Genomic DNA, 22,208 nt, shown 5'->3' with positions numbered 1-22,208 from the left:
ATACGCACGTACGCGCACACACGCACATACAATTGCACTTTTGGCTACGAAAGATATGCATAAAGGAACATTTTGGACACGAAAACATCTTGAAAATTTGGAAAGAAAAACGAAAATACAATTACAAATCCACTAAAACCAAGGAGTTTCCTGAGGCTCCGCCCAGATTCCCCACGACCCTGACCCCCTCCTAATGAAAAAGCACGCGAACAATTTGCGAATTAGGATCAGTCATTACCTTCACTACAACAATACACTTTTGCACAGGAAATCCCGAGTCAAATTACTGTGGACGAGTCATTCCATTATTTCATTTTAACAATCTATGGAAGAGAAAACAATATAACTATTACAACCAAAGTTCGATAGTTTGGTATTGCATTTACACAGAGCAGACGTCAAGATTACGAGTGTGCTTAATTCGATAAGTAATGATCGGATTTTTTTCCTACTAACGCTCATTTCAGTTGCTTTGACAAGTTATGTGCCAGCGAAAAAGTGAGTAAGCTCTGGAAATTATATTCTTGATTTATGAAAACATATTTCAGAGTTGTAGGGGCAATTTGCAACACACCTACATGAGGAAGAGGCAAGCAATAATTCATTCCTACGAGAGGGAGCGAATATGATTGATATTCAGTCATAGGAACACATCCTATGTCTCCAGCTCCTTAAATGAAATCATTTCTCGTTCTGTTTGTGAAAGCAGACATTATCTCTGACTAACATCCATCTTGTCACATCTAATGGGAGGGATCGTAAACTGAGAGAAGTCTGCATGCAGCACATGGAGATGCATGACATGACATGAATGAAACTTCCTCCAATATTCTCTTTATGTGTAAGAGCAAGTAAGAGCTAATCTGCCGTATACTGCTCATTAAATATTGTTTAGGTTATACCTAATATTATTGTTCTTTATATTGCATCATAACTCTTTTTACGATCATTGCCATCATCACCTTGATCATTGATATTATCGTCATTTTGTATGAAGAACTTACATGGAATTGTGATATGTGGAATCTAGATGTCCCTACGTCAACAAGCCTCCAGCAAGCTTTCTTGGTGTCAGGATCAACTCTTGTGATAACAGCATGTTGGCTTCAATATGCTAGTATGATTTATACTGGTCTCCTCTTGATGTTAAATGAGCGGCGAATTATTGTTTATTTTGTCTTCAAGCAATAATATTACTCTTACTTTTTATGATAGTCTTGGTGATGCATTTTGTTTCAGTGCTCTTGGAGTGAGAGTCATGCAAAGGAATCAGTGTTGATGAACTGTGTCATGCACCGCATACTCGATTGTACGGATCCAAATTTCCGTGCTTCGCTGATTACGTGGACGTGGACAATTAATAGTAGCATAGCTTGCATTACAAATTAGTTTACCGGAATTCTTCTTAGTATTATGATGGTAAAGGTATCCCGGTAGAGCTGTCCTTGTGATGCAATCACATAATTATCTTTTGTACTCACAGTAGCATGAATTTGAGGAGACATAATAGGTATCACCAGCAAAAAGCTTTAACAAACATCCTCATACTGGCAGAGTAGATTGCAAAAGTTTAGATTTTGGGTTTTTTTTTTTTTTTCAGGCAGTAAAAACCAGCTAGCCAGCATAGCAATGCCCGCTGAAAGGATCGAACTCCTACCATTGGGCAATCCACCTCTCCAATTTCTTCTAATATGCACAACTTTACCCCTCTGTCATCATGGTACAACTACGGATTTCCGCGCTTTAGTTAGTCCCTCGACTTCCCGTAAAATCAACCGAGTGACACTCGAGGCAAAATGTTAAGATGATTGTTAAGATCGGGGTTAGTCATGAATTAAAGTACTCACCCCATAGCCCTGGAAAAACTTGGCCACGTCGTGTGCTGTCGCGCCAGTATGCAACCCGCGCAGCCGGATCATGGCGTTGCTCTGTGCCACGCTTCCAGCTGCGGTTCCTGGGTAATACAGGTGATGTCCGGTAGGAGACACAGGCGGACTCGGGAAACCGGAAGGGAGGTAAACCAGCTGTTGCTGGTGCAAGAATGTGGCGCCGGGCGGCAGGTGGTGCTGTGGGTGGTGAGTGGCGTTGGCAGGATGCGCCGTCAAATGAGGCATGGTGGGTATAATGGTACCAGCGCTGACCTGTGGCAGTTGCGAAGGATGATGAAGCTGGGCGTGGGGGTGATGCGGATGCTGATACGCCAGTGGAGTTGTCGGAGATATTGCATTTACTAATGACAGATTCAAGAGAGAAAAAAAGTGGCGTTGAATAGTAACGTGGAAATGTTCATTTTTACAAACGGGGAACTCGAATTTGTTGCAGAAATCCGATGACTTGTGTGCGATACATTTGTTTTTATCATTGTCGTCATTATCGTAATAATGTAATTACCATTGTATTTATGGAATACTGGTCAGTTTTCCATCTCGTTGAACGATCGAAATCTCCACTAAGCTTCAATAACCAGCACGAGTATCCATTGTCGCTCTCAGAACCCTTACTGGGAAATACATGTATAATTGACAACTAATGCAGTGAAGTGACACTTAGAGGGTGCGTGAGTAGCAATCCCTCTTTGGAATACTTGGAATATGATAAAGACCCATCCACAATGCAAACCATCACATGATTCAACGTCCATATTTCTACAACGATACTTCCCTAGGAGACTAGGATACTGTCTTTACCATAATGATATTATTTTCATTGTGACCATGTGGTTGCATATAATATTGTATATTCATGGCGTGTATTTATATAATCATTTTAATATATATATAATATATATATATATATATATATATATATATATATCTTGCACACGAATCTACTAAGGAGATCAGTCCAAGCAGTGGACCTTCCCACATGTTTCAAACTTTCGAAAAAGTTTGTCCAGCGTGAACTATCTGAAAGATATTGGTTTTAATCTCATGGTATGCATTGTGATAATACTGTTTGAATGATTTTTGTGTCTATAACATTATCTTCTGTTTGGAGAGTTTGTATGTATGTATGTTTCACGAAAGGGTTAATTATGGTGTATTTTAAGCACGTGTGTCGCATTATTTTAATTTAGGACTTACGAAACCGCAAATATAATGTTGTCACTGTGGGAATTTCACGTCATACTTTTTTTCACTATTACTTGCGCATTGTTAGGAATAGTATGATAGTCTCACTGTAACATGACACTGGATGAAAATCAGAGAAATGGATGACTAATTATATCTGATCATCCGGTTACCTTGTGGTTGTGGGGCCTTTTCATTTCTGATCCCGCTCGTGAGCACAAGTTGCATCTCCTCACCCGAGCACTGGAAGACTTCCACATACCGCTCGCGCATGTACTTCATGTGGCACGTCTGCGCCGCAAGGCAAGCACGATCTGCAGATGTCATCTGAATAAAGGCCTCACCGTTGGGCTTGCCCTATGACGAGAGCAATTTTAACATTATCTCATATCTTCTCCTTCCTCCTTCTTAACATTTTTTTAAATCAAATTCAGCTGTGACTGTCATATATAACACCCATCTATTTCAATTCTACTTAAAATCCTCATTTTAAGCAATGCTTTCAGTTTTAAAAATTATGAATGATGAATTGATCGCCACTTAACTGTTTCTATATCAAATTACCTCCAAGCAGATACAGCGATTCACTCGAAAAGAAGATCAAAATATCAAATGCGACTCCCGCAGTGATGAAATGTTGTGGCGGTGGTGGTAGTGGCATCGGGATCGGAATGACAGGAGGGAGGACTGGCTGCTGCGGTATTTCCGCCATTATAGGCTCCGACTGAACACGAGAGAGCACCTTCAGGTTGAAAGGAAAGATTTTCAATGAGGAATACATTTCTCATTTTGTTATATCCTGTGAACGACATGTTTATGCAAATTAATACTTTCATCAGATCACTCACCAAAGATCTTGATGATATTATACTTATGATGTATAATTATGACGATTTTTCATTCGTTTATCCTTTCTAAATCATTCATTCTGTCTTCTTATTTGTGGATTTGTTATTCATTTCACCCTACAGCTATATGTAAAAGTATTTGATTACCAGATGTGAAAAGTTTTCAGAGCGACCTTAACCCGTCCTACCTGTTGGACCTCTGCTGTAGTGCTGCGAAAAATCTCGATGTAGCGGTTGCCAAGGTACTCGCGGTGCTTGGCCAGTGCCTTGGAGACGGCATCCTCCGAGGCAAAGAGAACGAAGGCATCACCCGTCATTTTACCGTTCTTCTGTTTGACAAAAAGGATACCCTCCTCGCTGCCTGCCACGGGATTTCATTTCCAAAGAAATCCACCTGAAATGATTGTGGTGATGGAGATAGTCGTGGTATTGGAAGAATGGGTTGCAGTAGGTACTCTTTTGGGCAAAATAATTTCGGTTAGATTTATTTGATATCATTCATCTCATTAGATTTATTTGATGGTACTAATGTGAAAAGTGTGTTCACATTACTTGCTCATGAGCATGGTATAATGAGAGGAGAGTAGAAAATAAAACCTTCAAAGAATTATGACATGTATGAATAGATTTATCAATGGGATAATTTTATGTCATATTCCTTATTACATGTCCGACAAATACTAAGCAATAATGTTTCAAGACAAATAGAGACACATTCCATAATAGCTATTCTACTTGTAGGCCTACTGCTTGGTTATGTGATGCCTTGATACCATGTTCATCGTATGACGTTACAATGTCATCAATCGATTGATGACCCAGCAACCTCACAATAGAGGGGTCTTTTGTCTTCCTGGTTAGGCTTATTCAAAAAGTGTGTGCAGAAGAAACACAATGTCCCGGGTATAGTACATATTTCAACTTATTAGCACAATTTTATTGTTTACTACGTAGGGAGTACATCTTGTAACTTGATGTCTTTCACTTTCTTATAGCATAAAAAAAAAAAATGTGTCTGCTTACCACATCTTTCTCATTGGCTGTGAAAGGTAATCCACGCATGCGCACGATAATGTGTCCCTCGTCGCGCGCCAGAAACAGAGTGGCCTCCTTCGATGTTCCTGTTAATATAATAGCAGGTTGGGGAGTAAAGTTTGGTTTGAGATTTTGAAGGTATGTTCGTAAATTAGAGTTATTGTGCCATCATTCAAGAAGCACAATACAGTATGTCCCTCCCCCCGAAAAAAAAAATGCAAACGGATTTTCGCATTGATCACTTCCAATAATATGATGAAACTGTCTGAATGCTAATTCAGGGTCTTGAAATATAACATCTGAGCTATATTTCGAAAACCCCATTCAATTTGTTTAAGTGGTCACAGAGAAATGTGGATTGTTGTAAAGCATGTCATGAGTCTGATTCTTCTAAGTTTATCACGTAGATGCTCTTGGAACTTCTTATTAACGTGTGAACACAATGGACAGAACTTGGAGGGAAGGGATTCCTGACATGCTGTACACCATGCTCATTTCTCTTTAACCATTGAACCAAATCGGATCGGGTTTTCTGTTAGATCCCATGGGTAATAAGTTATAGTTTCATACCCTGAAATTGTATTTGAATTGATACACTATTATTAAAGTTATCGTTGGGGAGGGTCCCGTTGTAATTTTTTTTTTTTTTTTGGGGGGGGGGGGAGGAGGAGACATACGGTACAATGTGCCGAATGTTCAAAGAAAAATGAGGTTCGTCACACAGTGCATAGTGATACGCACATCCACAAACTTGTCTCGGGTTAAAAAAAATGCGATAGAGATTAGAATACAATAACTACCACACAGAGATATGCACATACAAACACACACACACACAAACACACACACACACATACACTCAACTAACACACTGCCACTGACGCTGGCAGAATATGCATGACCGCCGGCACAATTTTATACATACCTGCAGCTACCCGGATAAATTCATCTCCGGTCGCCTTGAATACCTGCAGATATTGTAAAAAGAAGAAGAAGAAGTAGTAGTAGTAAAAATGAGGGAACCTTTAAAGGTACCGTTAAAAGGTCGGGAAATAAATACAGTGCAAACAGTGAAGAAAGTGCTCTTTCCTTTTCATCAAACACAATATCTAATCGTTTGGGAACAGCCGTTTGTTTGTTCGTTTTCATTGTTGAACAAGGTTAAGAGGGTTGAACGCAGATATCTTACCCATGTAAGACGTCATTTCGTACGAGCTTCGTGTGGAAAAATTCTCGTTTCGCATTATCGATGGCACAAAACGATACAAAGTAGTTCACACACACTGTTTCGCATTTACAGTCGAAATGCAGCCAATCTCATTTGCAAATCAGACACTAAATTAAAAAAAAAATGTAAGAACAAATTCACATTTTTGGAGAGATTTTCTGTGACAATCCTTGCAGAGCATCGATATCACCACTCCTTTTATGTTAGTGTGTGTGCCTTGTGTGTGTGTGTGCGTGTGTGCGTGTGTGTGTGTGTGTGTGTGCGTGTGTGTGTGTGTGTGTGCGCGCGCGTGTGCGTGTGTGCGTGCAACATCCAGTTGGTTTTACTGTAAGGTAAAACCAACTACCCGCAGATGGAAGGTTTGGAGGTTGACTGTATTATTAATGAGCAAAATGGCATTATCGAGTATCCCGAAACAACTCGTGCACTAAACGCTCTCTGAAGAGAGAAGACCCGTACACGGATGTATATATGCGAAGTCGAAGGTATAGTGTTGTTATAAATATTATTTCAAGCACCAATTACACCGATGTACCTACTACTGCACGGTTTACACATAATATTCCCTATCACACAACCTTCTTCACGGCACATTTGGCAAAATAGACTCGTTTTCATAGTTTTTTGAACAAACTATTTCGACGAGTAAAGGGAACAAGTTTGTCAACTTTTACACTATACTTGGAAATAGAAGGCAAACTTTTGCTTTGATCCTTCTAACAGATACACTATCTCATGCTCCTCTCAAGAAACAAAGAAGTGCCACAGGAGAGCCTGAGAAGACTTTAACTGATGCATGACATTAATCCTTGCGACATCATAACAAAATCCAATGCAGTTATCTGTACAATGCCTACACACAATCTGTACAGTTCCGCGGCATTAACACTTCCAATAGTAAATGAATTATCGACCGTATGGTTATATTCATCTCATAAATCAACGTATTCCTGATGTTAGAGCATCTTTCTCAGGGACCCCATGCATAATACACTAAGTGGAATAAACCAGGCAAATACATTAGAAGAAGAAGAGAAAAAAACCAGATGATCTGTGATAATTTGACGTGGAAGTGTGCATAGGCATTCCTTTTCATCTGAAATTAAATGCAGTTTCACGTAAAGCACACCGGTTCATGAAGGTAAAAATATATGAGTGTTTCTAGCCCTAAGGCTGAGTGATAAAATCAATGACAATATTCACTTCTTTGTATTTGCTCGATCCTCTTCTCGTTGAACTAATGGCCTGAAACATTTTGACTCCTATTATGAGTGAAAAGAAACCAACAACAGAAACGCAAATAACAATTCAGAGGCTTTCAATTAAATCCAATTCAGAACAATGATAAAAGAAACATGAAAAAAACTACACCCACACCTCTCCTGAGTTATAATGTATAAGGTTTTTTGTTACCTCCACATAGCGTTTTCCAAGATTGTGTTTGTGTCGTTGGAGCGCCATGTCTCGCTGCTCAGAGCTTTCAAAGTGCACCATGACCTCGCCGTTTCTCCGCCCGTGCGTGTTAAGACAAAGCGCTACTCCGCCCCTGCAAAAAGGAATGTTTATTACTACATAATGATAATATGTGATACAATACTGCATGTGTGTGTCTGTGCGTGTGTGTGTTTGCATGTGTCTGAGTGTATGTTGGTTGGCATTATTTTACGATATAAGTGTCTTTTTGTTGGCTTTCTGATATCAGGACACAAGGATACATCATGAATATAACGATCACATCCATACAAATAATGGATAAACTATTATATTTTGTCAACGAATATTGATAACAATGTATCATCCGCGCAATTTTATTTTTGTTTAGATCTAAGTGTGTGGTTGCTATTTCAAACACATTACTTCCTCTTCAGAACAGTCACAATTCATTTCTATTTTGCCACGTGATGAAAGATTTAAACCAGCCTAATCCGGGAACATTGTCCACCAATAAAAAGAAAAATGTTTCTATAAAGTATACATTTTGTCCATAACTTGATAATCGAGGAAATCAACTATCATTTTATGTTCACGAACTTCATACTCGACGGCAAAAGATGCTGACTGCGCAGACTGAAGTTAAATCAGACGCAAATTCCCTACTCCATGCCTATGTGAAATATTAATCAGACAGTAGAAAGCAGCACTATCTGCTGCAATAATGGGTTTTCAGTATTCAACGAGCCTAACCATAGACAAAGTGTAGACATATTATGTCAGTCAATACAGTATTGAACAGTTACTTTAGAATGTTAATTCCGGGTGTCATAGTAGTTGTTTTCTACAAAACGAAATTTAATTCAGTGTTAGATTCAGTGACTGTCAGATATAACTCACTTCTTTTGCTTAAAAATCAAACATATATATATGTATATATATACTCTCTAAAAAAAATCGAGTGAAACTATTCACTCCTAAAAGAGTGAATACAAAAAAGAGTGAATTTAGAGTGAAATTGGAGTGAATTTTGAGTGAAAATGTTCATTTTCACTCGTTTTAGAGTGACCTCAGGGATAACTCCAAAATCTTCGAGTGATCCCTGAGGTCACTCCAAAATGAGTGAAAATGAACATTTTCACTCGATTTTTTTTTTTAGAGTATATATATATATATATATATATATATATATGTATGTATTCCTTTTTTTATTTCATACAGAAATAATACTTTTTCAACGTCATAGGCTATACATCACGATATTTACCTGGCAATATTGAGTCCTTTAAAGAAGCGGAACACATCACGATCGGAGGCTTGCCAAGGGAGACCTCTGGCTTTGACTACCGTGTCGTCTGGGACGGAATCTGTCTTATCACTGAAGAACAAAATGCGTGTGCCGATTTATGATTAAATTTTATAGTGATGGCTGTCACAAAGAGATGACAATGCCTGATGACGCTGATAAACAAAAAAAAATGTATAAAGTAATAATTTGTAATGACGTAAGGGCACTAATGATTATGAAAGCTGTAGAGGAATACAAACACAGTAATTAAAAATGCTACAGTATAATACTGAAACACTTCCCGCTGTCAAGGGGGAAACTCTAGTCGTATATTCTGAATGGCATTACTCGGAATATCTCTCCAGTAGCTAAACGGACTGGCATTGGGATGTCCCAAGACTGCAATATCGATGCTGCTTTTTAGTGAATAGTAATGATGACAACATAACAAACAAGTGAAACCAATAAATATGGCATAGAATTAGTCTGCAGATTAGTCAGAATATTAACATGGGTTTAAACAAAACAGTATTTTGATAAAAAGTGTGGATCACTTGCTCGCAACGTTATCACGGAAGAATCTGATTTCAATATCGTCTACTGATACCCTGGTGTGTGCCCTATAGTCTAATGGGTAATAAGGTATGGAATAATGTTATACATCACTGAATACATTGACACCCAACAATCAGTTACAAAATTTCATGAGTTCGATGTACCGCAATATTGCACTCAGTTTGATGCTTTTCGGTTCTAATCTAAAGATGTTTTGTTATGTGTCTTGGCTTATATGAAAATATTATCACTATCATTATACATAAATTATATATATATATATATATATATATATATATATATATATATATATATATATATGGAGAGAGAGAGAGAGAGATAACATATGTGTGTATTTAAACACATAATATAGTAAAGGAAATGGATGTACATTTTATCATAATAGACTGCACAAACCCTGTCCATTGTCTCAAAAAAAAAAATCCGTCTTGAAAATCGTGATTTCTTACATTAATGTTCAATATGCATGTATAAAAATGTCTATTCGGACCACGAACGTCTGAATGGTGTTTGTTTTACTGTTAAGGCGACAGCAAATATTAATTATTTCTTTATTCATGTATTACTACTACGACAAGGACTACCACTACTACCACTTCTACTACTGATGATGATGATGATGATGATGATGACGATGATAAAGATAATGATAATGACAAGCGTATAACACATTGAAAACTCGGTAGCCAGGCCGTAGGCCAACTACAGTGGGAAGGTGGCGAATCGTCAAACTTCGTATAAGTCGAGAGTGAGTCAATATTTGTCTACGCTTGGAAAGCCGGGTTGAAGTACGACGCAAACTGTTTGCTTACTAATCACTTAAGAATTACTCGACACTGTTCGGGTAACAGCTTAAGACGATTTAAAAGTAGCAAACATGCTCCGTTCCCATTTTTCCTTTTTGTGTCGACATGCATGTATATGAATGGATTTGCGATACGTTTTTTCGTTCATCTATCTTTTGTCATGTTTGTATTTTATTTGTTATAAAGACAGAGCAGGCGATAGGATGCAATGTTGATTGGTTGCACCATTTCTTTATATATTGTCTAAATTATTAGTTAGCTTCTTCTATCTATTTTTTCTTGGCATTTACTTCAGAAAGCACAGAGTTAAATATTTGAAAAAATGGACGACAAAAATAGGTACAGAGACAAATTTGCTTTGAACATTACAGGAAATATCGTAAATTATCTAGGCAAATGTAAAATTCGTTCGGCTACCGACACTTTTACTAAGACATGGTTCCATTTAAAATTTTGATCTTATCAAGCACACTGATGTTCGCATGAAATGTGGATGAAATACTTGATGCCTTATGTTAGAAAATGGATTTTCTTCGTCATTCTTAATGTATGGTTGTATTATGTTGGTTATGTAAGAGCGCCAAGAGCATCATTCTTGATGGACTTCAGCGCATTATAAGAGCCCACTATTATCATTATCATTATTATCCCTTTTTTAGCTTTCAGCGATATGATATTTTTGGTGTTTCTGATGTTATCAAAGGCCATTTTACATTATACAAATAAAACTCGTTAATACTGTAAATTGCCGCTCATGCATTTTATCTTTGACTCAACATATGATTAGATGTAATCAAGACACAGTAAAAATAAATTTCGATGAACTATTTCATATCCAAGATTTATGTTTCTTCTGTTCATTAAGTTTTACTCCACTACTTCTTTCGGACAGGGCCAAATATTTTGTCAGTAGATATTGCCTTAAATTGAAATGTTGTTTCTTTCACGTCATGATAATGTATACCATCAATGATGCCCTGACACACGTTATAAACATGGCATATGCATTATTTTTGAAAATGTATAATCAAGCTTACACATAATGCAGCGTTGTGGTTATTTTCTAGCAAAGCAGATAAACCTAAACATATTTTACAAAATAATGTCGTGGGAAACAATAGACGAAAGCACTACTCACGGTGGATGCCTTTACTATTATAGTTCTTCAATTCGTATAGTGCCACATACTTCAACCCGCTTATGTCTATGTATATGCCCACTTTGTAGATTGCAGTATGCCGAACTGACATTCAATACGTTAGTTAACGTAGCATAACATCTTAACTATAACATCGCCACCTGAATCACATAGTAAAAGGAAACATTTAAGTAACTTTCAAGCTAGAAAACAGCTTCATACCTGAAATGAATGATTGAATAAGCACCTGTTAATGTAGAATAATTTTAAGTATGAGTAGTTTGTCCGTTGCATTGCGTCCTTCTATTCAACTATTATATAGGCAGCATTAATATATACAGTCATGTACCAGCATGTCAATTACTGCCACGTGTTTGCACGCAGTTCATGATGGACTCCTCTTTTGTACGTACATGTAGGCTTAGTATAGGCTATGCCATCATGTGTCGTAATAAATGAGCTATGTTAATTGTCTCGATACTGACTCAATATCCGCAAAGCTGATGACTTTTTACGAGTGTTAAAAGGATTATCCCCGCCCCTCCTTGTTGCGTGATAGTAAGTGCATATCCAACAAAAAGAAAAATAATGATAATAATGATTAAACAGCGTGAGCCCGTACTGACACTTTCGGGACAGCTATTATTCAACCGGGCCTCACTGTTTGATTTATACATCGAATTGTATTTGTTTTACTTGAAGATATGTTGTTGATATATCATTGGTTCTCTTCAGAACCAATTCTATGTCTCAGCGAGTCGGAAATACTGGGAGTCTCTGGGATATGGTGCCGAACGTGTCGTATGAAGGACTTTGAAAATGTTTATATCACCTATTGAATACACTTGCAGCTGTCTACTTTACTCAGTCACTGCGCTTACTCTCAGCAAAATCGATGAAACAAATGCTGCAATCATTTCCTTGTTTGTTTCAACAAATTTTATGCCTGAATATCTAAGGAAGTATTTTGGTTTTTGCTATCATTTAGGTAGAAAATATGAATGTCCCCTTGACGTCCATTTAGTTGGTATAATGGAAGAAGCCCGGTTGTGTCTGTGTTTTACAGTCTTGCATAGCAAGTTGATACGTTTATCCTGACAGCAATAGAAATCATTATGATGGACCAAATTCCAGGTCAAACATGTTCGATAATGTCACGATAGAATGTTAGACATGCCTTCATGAGAAGACAATACATGTAAAGAAAATCACATACATCAGTAATGATGCGTTTTCACATCAGCCCGATGTTTCGAAATAGCGCGCTATTTTGCTGACTATTTATATATATAAAATATATATATAAATATCTCGAGCTTGGATTTTTATCGGGCTGATGTGAAAACGCCTACTGCCTCTTTTTTTTTTTCAACATAAAGAGTGTTAAGGCAGTCATAATCCCTGTGCTATCTTTTGTAATATCGTAATATTGAGTAACATTGTTTCGGTCAAGGTGAATCGTTCTTCCTCATACTTCATTTATAAATCATGCTTCAGAATATATGGATTCGCATGATGCATATGATTTTATGTTTGCATTATGAACTGAACTCAGAGTATCTGTATTGATGTCTTTTCAAAACCTTCCACATTTTCTATGAAGTACATCCGAGCATGTCATTTCTATTTTGACAATCAAGTTTGAATACAAGTTTTAAATGTCACAGCATTTTAACATTTCAAACATCGCTCAAATTTCAATTCAATTCCTGAGGCTGCTTACAATAACCGATATTCGTCTTGGCAAACAAACAGTATCGTCAAACGAATCCTGGCATTATAATCCAAGAACTGTATTCAGCTATATAGTGGGAAAATCTTCTTTTTATCGGCAGAAATATTTATAAAGAAGCATACAAACTGGCCTTGCCTACGTCGCGACAGTCCCCAGTAATTTATCGACGCCCTGTTATCAATCTTTTCATGCAGTATACTTAATCTGTTCACCCAATGCCACACAGACAAATGTAACAATAAAGCCTGTTTACTTACTATGTACCCGGCTCGTACTTTTTCGTCACGTAGTCTGGCTTCATGAACAGATGATCTGGGATCGAGAAAGGCATAAAACAGGAGCATGAGAGAGTTAAAACTAACGCAATGATTAATGAAGATGCAGTAGAAAAAAGCACAGGACAGTGTTGTCGGCTACACTGGACCAGTCTTGACTTAGCATCATCTTTATAATCCTATAGCCTGGAGTTGAAGTGTTATGGAACAACTTAGCATCAAATCAAGTAATTGAAACACTGTGAGTTAAAACTGAGTAGAAACAATTTAAACCATGTAGTCAAGGAAGAGCCTAGAACGATCAGATGTTAATGAATATGTGGAGGGAGCGAAGCGACCGAGCCGGGGGGGGGGGGGGGGGGGGGGAGGGGAGGTGTAAGGGGGCATACGCCTCCCACAATAGGGACTTTTTGAAAATGCGGGGAAGGAGGGGGGCAAATACGTGCTTCTATAAGCGTGTTAAGTACATGTTTGAAAGATATCTATTAACAGAATTATTAGGAATTGTAGTCACGATTGTAAGCAGATAATAGTTTAATACATGGATAATTAACATGCTATTAAAATTACACATAATCTGGAGGGGGCTGGCTTGCGCAATTTAATTTACTTCCCCTCCCCTCCCTCACCCCCCCCCCCTCCTTCGACACCCCTTTGCGTGGTAAATAAGTTCTATGGTATCATGTTGAAAGATGCTGCTTGGCCAACGCAGTCTCCACATTCTCCTTTATTGACACAAGGTCCCTGGAAATATGAGTTTTTGTTTTCTTACGACATCCATTCTCTTTTAAAAAGATGGCACTGGATAGACATCTGATATTGAAAGTAATGCAGAAGGGGCTGTAAAACGCTGGGAACTTGGCCATCTGTACCCAGCTCATATCACTTCACAAATCCTGTAACAACGCTATCGGTAACCGCTCATTATTCACAAAGCTCCAAACAGATTCACTTCTACTCTTGCCATGAAAGAAATTGTATGACTTACTATTTTCTCTTTTATAGACACTTATTTTCGCAGTATCTTGGTTTGAAGGTCGCATTGCACACAAAGTGAATTAGATATATTTTTTTAAACTTTGGCTGACCAAATAACAAAGATTATTGAACTAGTCAGAAAACGTACACTGTCTACTTTTAAACTGTGTAGTTGCTTTATCATTTTCAAAACAGCCAAGGCAGGAACGAGTTATTCCTTTCAAACACTGAAAGTACGTGATTTTACTCGCAACCATTATACCTGCCATGATCAACGGTGATCATACCATGAGCCAGAAAACACCTCTCCTCGTATAATGCATACGTTGATTGGTGGGCAAAGACTTAATAGGCTGCTCCGAAGTCTCGCATTATTTACATACGATTATTGAATTGTGTGGATCTGAAAAAAAGGAAGCCCGTGTTCTAGCATGCATGTACCTCTTCTTCGGACATTAAACTCGTGCGCTGTGCTTTTGGATCGTCAATAAAAGGAGTGGTAATACGCGTTATTACAGTCGGCTCTCAACCGCAGTGCCTAGCCCATTTTCCAGGCCGCCATACTCCAGTGCATGGTATTGTCTAGATAATCATCGGCGACTCGATCGATAACGCAACGCCGTCCGGAATGAATGAAAAGCCGTAATCTCAGTGCAGTGGTTGGTTGTGCGCTCCTTTTGTCCTTTTGCATGCCATCAAACAGGACCTTTTCTCTCTCTCTCTCTTTTTTTTTTTTTTTTTTTTTTTGGGGGGGGGGGTACGAGTTGAGATATTCTATTTGTGGTTTGCAGGGGCACAGCGGCTACCGCTTGTGCATCTACAATGTGAAAATTCTTGAAACACGTGCAAACTTTCACACAAGTTGTCCTCAATGAAAAGATGCCATTAGCTGCAATTATAAGCACATTATAATTATTTTGTATTATGTTTCAATGATAAGGTCTCTCATGCATTTTGAATTTCATTGCTGTATACATGAAATTTTAACACAAATTAATCTGAAATTTAAATAAAGGTTTGTTCATCAGCAAATGAAAAGAAGGTGCGTACCAACGAACCTGCGGAATAACGAACCATTAGGACCCATGTCATTTCCGGATTAACAAACCTTTGGAATAACGAATCTTTCTTCATTTTCGGATTAACGAACCTCTTTCAATTTTCGGATTAACGAACTTTCGGAATAACAATCCTTCGGAAATGTAATGATGCAAGTAAAGATCTTCGAAGCAATCGTAAAGCGTGCTAGTACACACATTCTATACACTCCACACAAACATTCATTTAGGTGCATGGCATGTAATGTCACATCTTGAGGGCACCATGACATCCGCTAGATCTTGACTTCTTCGGATGTACAAAGTTTTACGAATTACAAATTCTAGATTTTTCGATCAAAGTATTTATCTCTAATTGATAATCACAACATTATACATTATCTTTTCTGCAGTTAAGATATACGCTTCGTCCCTAGATTAACAACTCTTTTGCCTTTCGTGATGTCATCAACAATACAGTCAACTGAAACAAGCGTCAAAATGCCTGTTGTTTATACACCTTACCTTGATAAATGTACAAATTCGATTGCATGATAACAACATCTTCATAGAATAACATATCACGGAAGGCAACGAAGAGCATTGGGCCATGGAGCTTAGCATATGAGGGAAAAATCATAATGAAAATGGTTTAAATTTGAATTTGTGATTTGAAGACATATTCACATAATTAGCAGAAGTCATCATGGTCACAGTACCAGAGTTGGATACCACGGGGAACCTTTAAGCACTGTACGCGTGCGCTCACACAGATTTCTACATCCAATGGGACGAGTTGGTACTTTGATCAGTCTATTTTGTAAGTACGAAAATGAAAAGGGGCAGATGACATGGCATGTGAATAAGACTTGTGTAGTTAAAAACGTAATCATACTCCAGGTTTAGTATTAAAAACACTCCACCTTCTGGAAAATAGGAAACATGGGCAGTATAATCCTGCTTTGTAAAAAGTAACAACTTCAAACAAATTGAATGTAATTTGGTCGTGTTACTTGTTATGACAACTTTATCAGGATTTTTTTCCGATATTTACTTGCTCACATACAAGGTCATCATCGAGACTGTTGACAGCAGCGGTATTTCTTTTATAAGCCATAATGCAAGGTACTCAAACCTCATTCCTTATTTAGTGTAAGAGGGAGCTGTACTTTGCTCAAGTTTATAGGCATTTAATGCTTTCTTACTGACAGCGTGAACTAATTTCCATTCAACTTTCAACGTCAGCAGACACAAAATGAAATGAAAAAGAAGTTTTTTTTAATAGTTTCCCAATCGTCACTGGGGCCAAAGCACCTCTGATCTTGAGTATGCCATCATAACAGACGGTATCATGACTGTGCAAGTTTTGCTTGCGTGCGCAATGAATGAAGTTATGGAGATGAGCCACTTACTGTCTGCTATAAGCCGTTGGACGATGCTCGCCATTGTTTTGCACTCATCTAGCCCTGTTTCCGTGAAGTTGTAATTTCCGACGTCTATCCTCAAATCTAGAAAGCGATCTTGGTAAAGGAAAATTTAATGTGTCGGAGTGTTGACTGTCATCTGCACGTAGAGAGAAAATACTCAAAATCAGGTAAAGTTACTATTTTATCAACTGCCGAGCAAAAAGAAGAGTTGATATTGATCATTGCAGCTTTGCTGACAGCTTCATCTGGACGAGGAAAATGTGATCAGTGAAATACAGAATGATTAAGACAATCAGTAGGCAGTTGCGGCAGTACACGGCTGCAGCAGAAGTAAGAGTGGTGTAGAAGTATAGAAGATAATGTAATCACGACGTTGCCACCACCATCAGATAATGTTGGAAGATTATGTTACGCTATGCAATGCAATACAATACAATTATGTACCCGTATATGAATAGATATGGAAGTAAATTGTACTAGTTTAGTGCGCATGTCTATAATGCATGCATACGCATATCAATCATGGTAAACGTGTGTCCATAAGAAGATTTAAGATTGGTCTAATTGTTACCATACATTGTAATCATATTGATTTTTATCATCGTACTCGGCGCAAAGGTTTGTTATACTATACATACAAATGTCTCAAAAATCCTTAAAAGTAGGCCTATATACAACAGCATTGTTTCATATCTGCTACTGATCTGGAGCTGAATTGTGAACCATTGTTGCTACGTGAATAAGACTACTCGGGACTAGCAATCTTTAGTTCGAGACCGCTGGCAGCAGCGGGTCCTGCCTTTGGCGTGTTTGGGCAATGCAATTATTCTTACTTTCCTCTAAACTGTCGGTTTCGGGTTAATCTGCTCATAAGCATTTAAATGCTTCCCTAGTGGCCATGAAAAATACATCGTAACACACAATAAATAAATGAATGACACACAATGAATTTTGTACTGTGGCAATAAGCAATCTCATACTGTTCCACGTCTTTGAAAATTATGTTATAAGGCAATGACTGTAAAAGAGGAAAACTGTGGGCACACCTACAGTTTTCATCTTTACCAAACCGAACTGAAAAATAGGGGTCATCCCACTCGACCGACACCCACGAGTCATACAGCCCATGAGTTCGACATTGAAAACAGGTCCATGAGTCATTCACGAGTCATACAGCCCATGAGTTCGACAGTAGGCAAATAAAGCCCATGAGACCGACACTAAGTGAAAACAGCCCACGAGTTCGACAGATACAACACGGCGCGTAATGTGTCGGTCTCGTGGGCCTTGTTGGCTTACTGTCGAACTGATGGCCTATGGGCTGTATGACTCGTGAGCTGTATAACTCATGGGCTGTATGACTTGTGAGCTGTATGACTCTTGGGCTGTATTACTCGTGAGCTGTATGTCTCTTGGGTTCTATTAATCGTGAGCTGTATAACTCATGGGCTGTATGACTTGTGAGCTGTATGACTCTTGGGCTGTATTTCTCGTGGGTGTCGGTCTCGTGACGTGCACCCGAAAAATATCTACACGCACACTCTGCACGCACTCAATTCTCCAGACGGCCGCAACAATTAAAGCTATTCGCCTCATCTATTTATTAAAAAAGATCTCTCCTTCTCTCTCTCTCTCTCTCTCTCTCTCTCTTTCTCTCTCTTTGAAAGGTAATTCTGACTTCCCTTTTGCCAAGTATGTGGTATTATATTCATTGACATTTCGGCTCTGTGGACCTCGGAATATTTATAACCTGCTCAATTCTTTGCTCACATGACGGCAGTTTAAGATTTTATAAAAAATATTTTACTGGGAAGGTTCATCTCCCACGGCGCGGCTAACAATGGCGGCCGATTGATGAGCGTGGGATAGTCCAAGCAATGTGTAGGCTCCACTGCATAGGCGGTGATTATAGTGAGAGACGATCAAAGAGCTGTGTGTTCGAGCACACAGTCCCAAACCCTTGGCCTATTTCACTGTATATCATGAAAAATTTGCTGCAAAGATTATAGGCGTAATAACATGATTCGAAAGAAGTACATATTCGTAGGCCCTGTCCGCTTGCGTTAGTTTGACGGTTTTCGCACATTATAATATTGGTCACGCACAGTCTTGTGCATGGAAGCGATTATTTTTCTTTAAGTGTGTTAGGGTTGTTGTGGCAGTGCTCGTGTGATTTTAGTTATTTTGATTATCAGTAATTTATTATATCACGAGAGCCAAAGGATGAGAACTTTGTGTTCAAGCGGGCGTTGATAAATGGCGGCCAGACAGGCTATAAACTATTCTATGAGATTCAAAATATTGCAATTGTTGTATCATAAAATAAGTTATTTAGGACAAAGTTAATTGCCATTTAATACCATGTGTGTGTTAATCTACAAAGTACATTTTTGCTGAATTATATACCTAGACTCATTCTCAATGCTACATGACAGTGTGATCATCATTTATTTCAACTATATCTCAATGTTACGATTAGCAGCGTTGAACGTTGCAAAGATTGATGAGGCTATATAGTTGTCATATTGAAATTGACTGCAAAATTACAACAGAAAAACTAACAGCAATACATTCCTTTTCTCCAGTCAATCCATTTCACGGTTGATGAAAAAGTTCTCGTCGTAAAGAGTAAGTGGAGGTACATGAACCATACCATTAAAAATCATCGAGACCTAAAGCTGACCCTACTTCCATGTTACACGATTGAGGGCAACTTCTTTGATGATACACGACGTTTCTCCAAGTAGACTAATGAGATCAGGCGCGACGTTCAGTCTTCATTGAACAACAGTCCTGATAGTCAACAGCCTTTATCGCTTCAGCGAAGACTAGACCAAAGAAAGTGACCCATCGTAAAGAATCGAGTTAAAACGCCGTTCATCAAAGACCAAATAAGGCTTAATTAAGTTGAGTCTATAGCGGCCCTCTGTCAGGGGTTTACAATGCGACTTCAAAAAACTCTTTCCGTTCGTTAAATGATTTTCTAAGAGATTTATTAACATGGTCAACTATCGCTTTGCAGACCGAGAGTTCTTATACCTGCCTGCATCGCTAGCTCTTTTCCTATGGATTTGTTCTCCTGTAATAGCTGTATTATTTTTCTTTGCGTTCGACCTTATGCCAACCTGAAAACGACGAGAAACAAAGTAATTATTGGTCCAATGAAACAATGACGGTCAAATCTGCACAATAAGATTTGTATAGGCCTAACATTCTCACGGGAACAGTGACTGTACGACTTTATTTTGTTTTAGTGATTGTATATTGTGGAAGAATTTCATCAACATCATTTCACAAACGTTATAAGCATTAGAGTTTTCACCCGCATGTCCAACCTTTGCATGAGATACAAAGTGAATACAGGAAAGATTTGATGTTTTGTGGATTTTTTTTTCTTTGCCATGCTTCGCCAAACGGATGTTAATGTGTACTATTGAAGGTATCATCAAGGAAAACCATACTGTGAACAAATCATTCACATCACGGCTGATAGGGAAACATCGCACGTTGCTTATGGGAATAAAAGGCTTTATTATTTGCATGCCAAAGATGGTACTTTGTATCATTATTTCATACAAATTTTATTTTGTAAACAATCAAACCCTGGCTAGACTGGTCTGCCCATGTTGTGCGATTGTCGGCGAGCACTGTGCAAAGAGCTCACTGTTCATATTGATCCAACAGACCAATTCCATCCACTCGGAGAAAGAGATTACACTTAGGCTACATCGATTTATCGATCACCGCCAACTGACTGACACAAACTGTCAGCCCTTAAGGACATCTTATGTCTACTATACGGTTGCTGAATATAAGGAGAGTCGAATTTTTTTCCCTCTTAGACGAATTGTAGGATCTTCTATAAGGGACGGGCCGTATTTTGCATAGGGCTTTTCATTGCGTTTGAAATTGAATTTTTCTCCAAATTCAAGTTGTTCATGTATGTGCAGAATAAGATAAAATGAGCAATCAACATCACCCCCTAAATACAACTACAGCATTACTCCGTCTGAATTAAAATTACCGACAACAACTTGATAGAACCAGAGGTTCTAATATTTCTTATTGTATGACGTCAGACTATTGGTCATTGGGGCTATTTTCATATCTTCATTGGCCAGGTGAAGGACAGTGAAGTATACTGCTCCGATTGTAGACGAGCGGAAATGCGTGAAATGCGTGAAACTGGGAAATAATTTCAAGAGCAATGAAGTATAAAGACTGCACAGCAGGCCACAGTGTTGGTGATCAGCTGTAGAGGCAAATGGCGAGATTTTAGCAAAGGTCAAATAGTGATTTCATAATGATGATAACCGATTCTGCTGCTGTGTCACAAGATGAAAGTAACAACACCTATTCAAACGTTACGTAGTAAGACGACAGTCGTGGAATATTTTGCAGATTGGCTATAAATATAACTTAATGTTGATGTAAAATTCAGTAAAAAAAGTAGTAACAAGGACATAGTGCGTAAGTAAAACATTGGCACAGGTGTCTGTACTGACCATAGTTTAATGTTCTGAACAACATTCAGTTTCTCCTCTCGAAGCGCGTGACACATTGTGTGTTGAAAAAGTTCTACCTTACACCTTTTTCATTAAAATCAATCTCACCCTTTCTAGCCGCACGAAGAAGTGACAATGCGCCCCGAGGATTACCACGAATGAATACGAAAACAAGAAAAGAGACGATCAGCGCTCATGCGTCCTTTCCATTATAATTATATCAACTCACTCACTCGATTCACAAAATGAAGAGGAGGGGGATTTCTTTTCTCTTCCTCCTTTCTTCCTAACTAAGGTGGAATCAATGCAGCCAATCGAGCGGGACCAAGGAGAGCAGAGGTCCAGTGCTAGGTTTAGTCTTTCCACACAAGGTCACATTTTGGGCTAACGATTTTACGCGTCTATAGGAAAAAATGAAGGAGTGAGGTACTTTTTCTATATACTATTATAATAGTGAAGCAAACGGCCTATTTCTTTAAGTATGGCAAGCACTACGCGTCTCATCTATATAGGTAAAGATTAGAATAACTGAGAACTGTTTAAAAGATTCATTCAAAATGAATTTGCCCATGTTTTAAATCTTCCACTGCATATCATGAACAATTATGTAGTAATAATTTGTATGTATTTTCTTAATCCAATACAGCAAACTGATTGCATCTGGATATCTGTGTTTTTAAAAAGATAGTCATAAAAGATATTTCATATTCATAATTGTATTTGTCACATTTTGTAATTCGCATCGACATGTATTGGTTTTGGAACACTGCGATTACACATGTCTTTTTTTACTAATATTGTTGCAACCTTATCTTTGCACGAGGAAAAAA

The 22,208-nt window shown here is 38.2% G+C and overlaps 1 pseudogene; it reads right to left on the bottom strand.

Annotated features, from left to right (window-relative positions):
• Positions 1 to 22,208, bottom strand: part of LOC139726923 (epithelial splicing regulatory protein 1-like) — a 41,056-nt pseudogene that overhangs the window by 4,265 nt on the left and 14,583 nt on the right.

The sequence above is a fragment of the Diadema antillarum genome, unplaced genomic scaffold (assembly GCF_040938485.1).
Source record: "Diadema antillarum isolate AM-2024a unplaced genomic scaffold, OU_Dant_1.0 seq00000105_RagTag, whole genome shotgun sequence".
Taxonomy (NCBI): domain Eukaryota; kingdom Metazoa; phylum Echinodermata; class Echinoidea; order Diadematoida; family Diadematidae; genus Diadema; species Diadema antillarum.
Note: the sequence above shows the minus strand (reverse complement) of the source record. Positions and strands in the feature narration are given on the sequence as shown.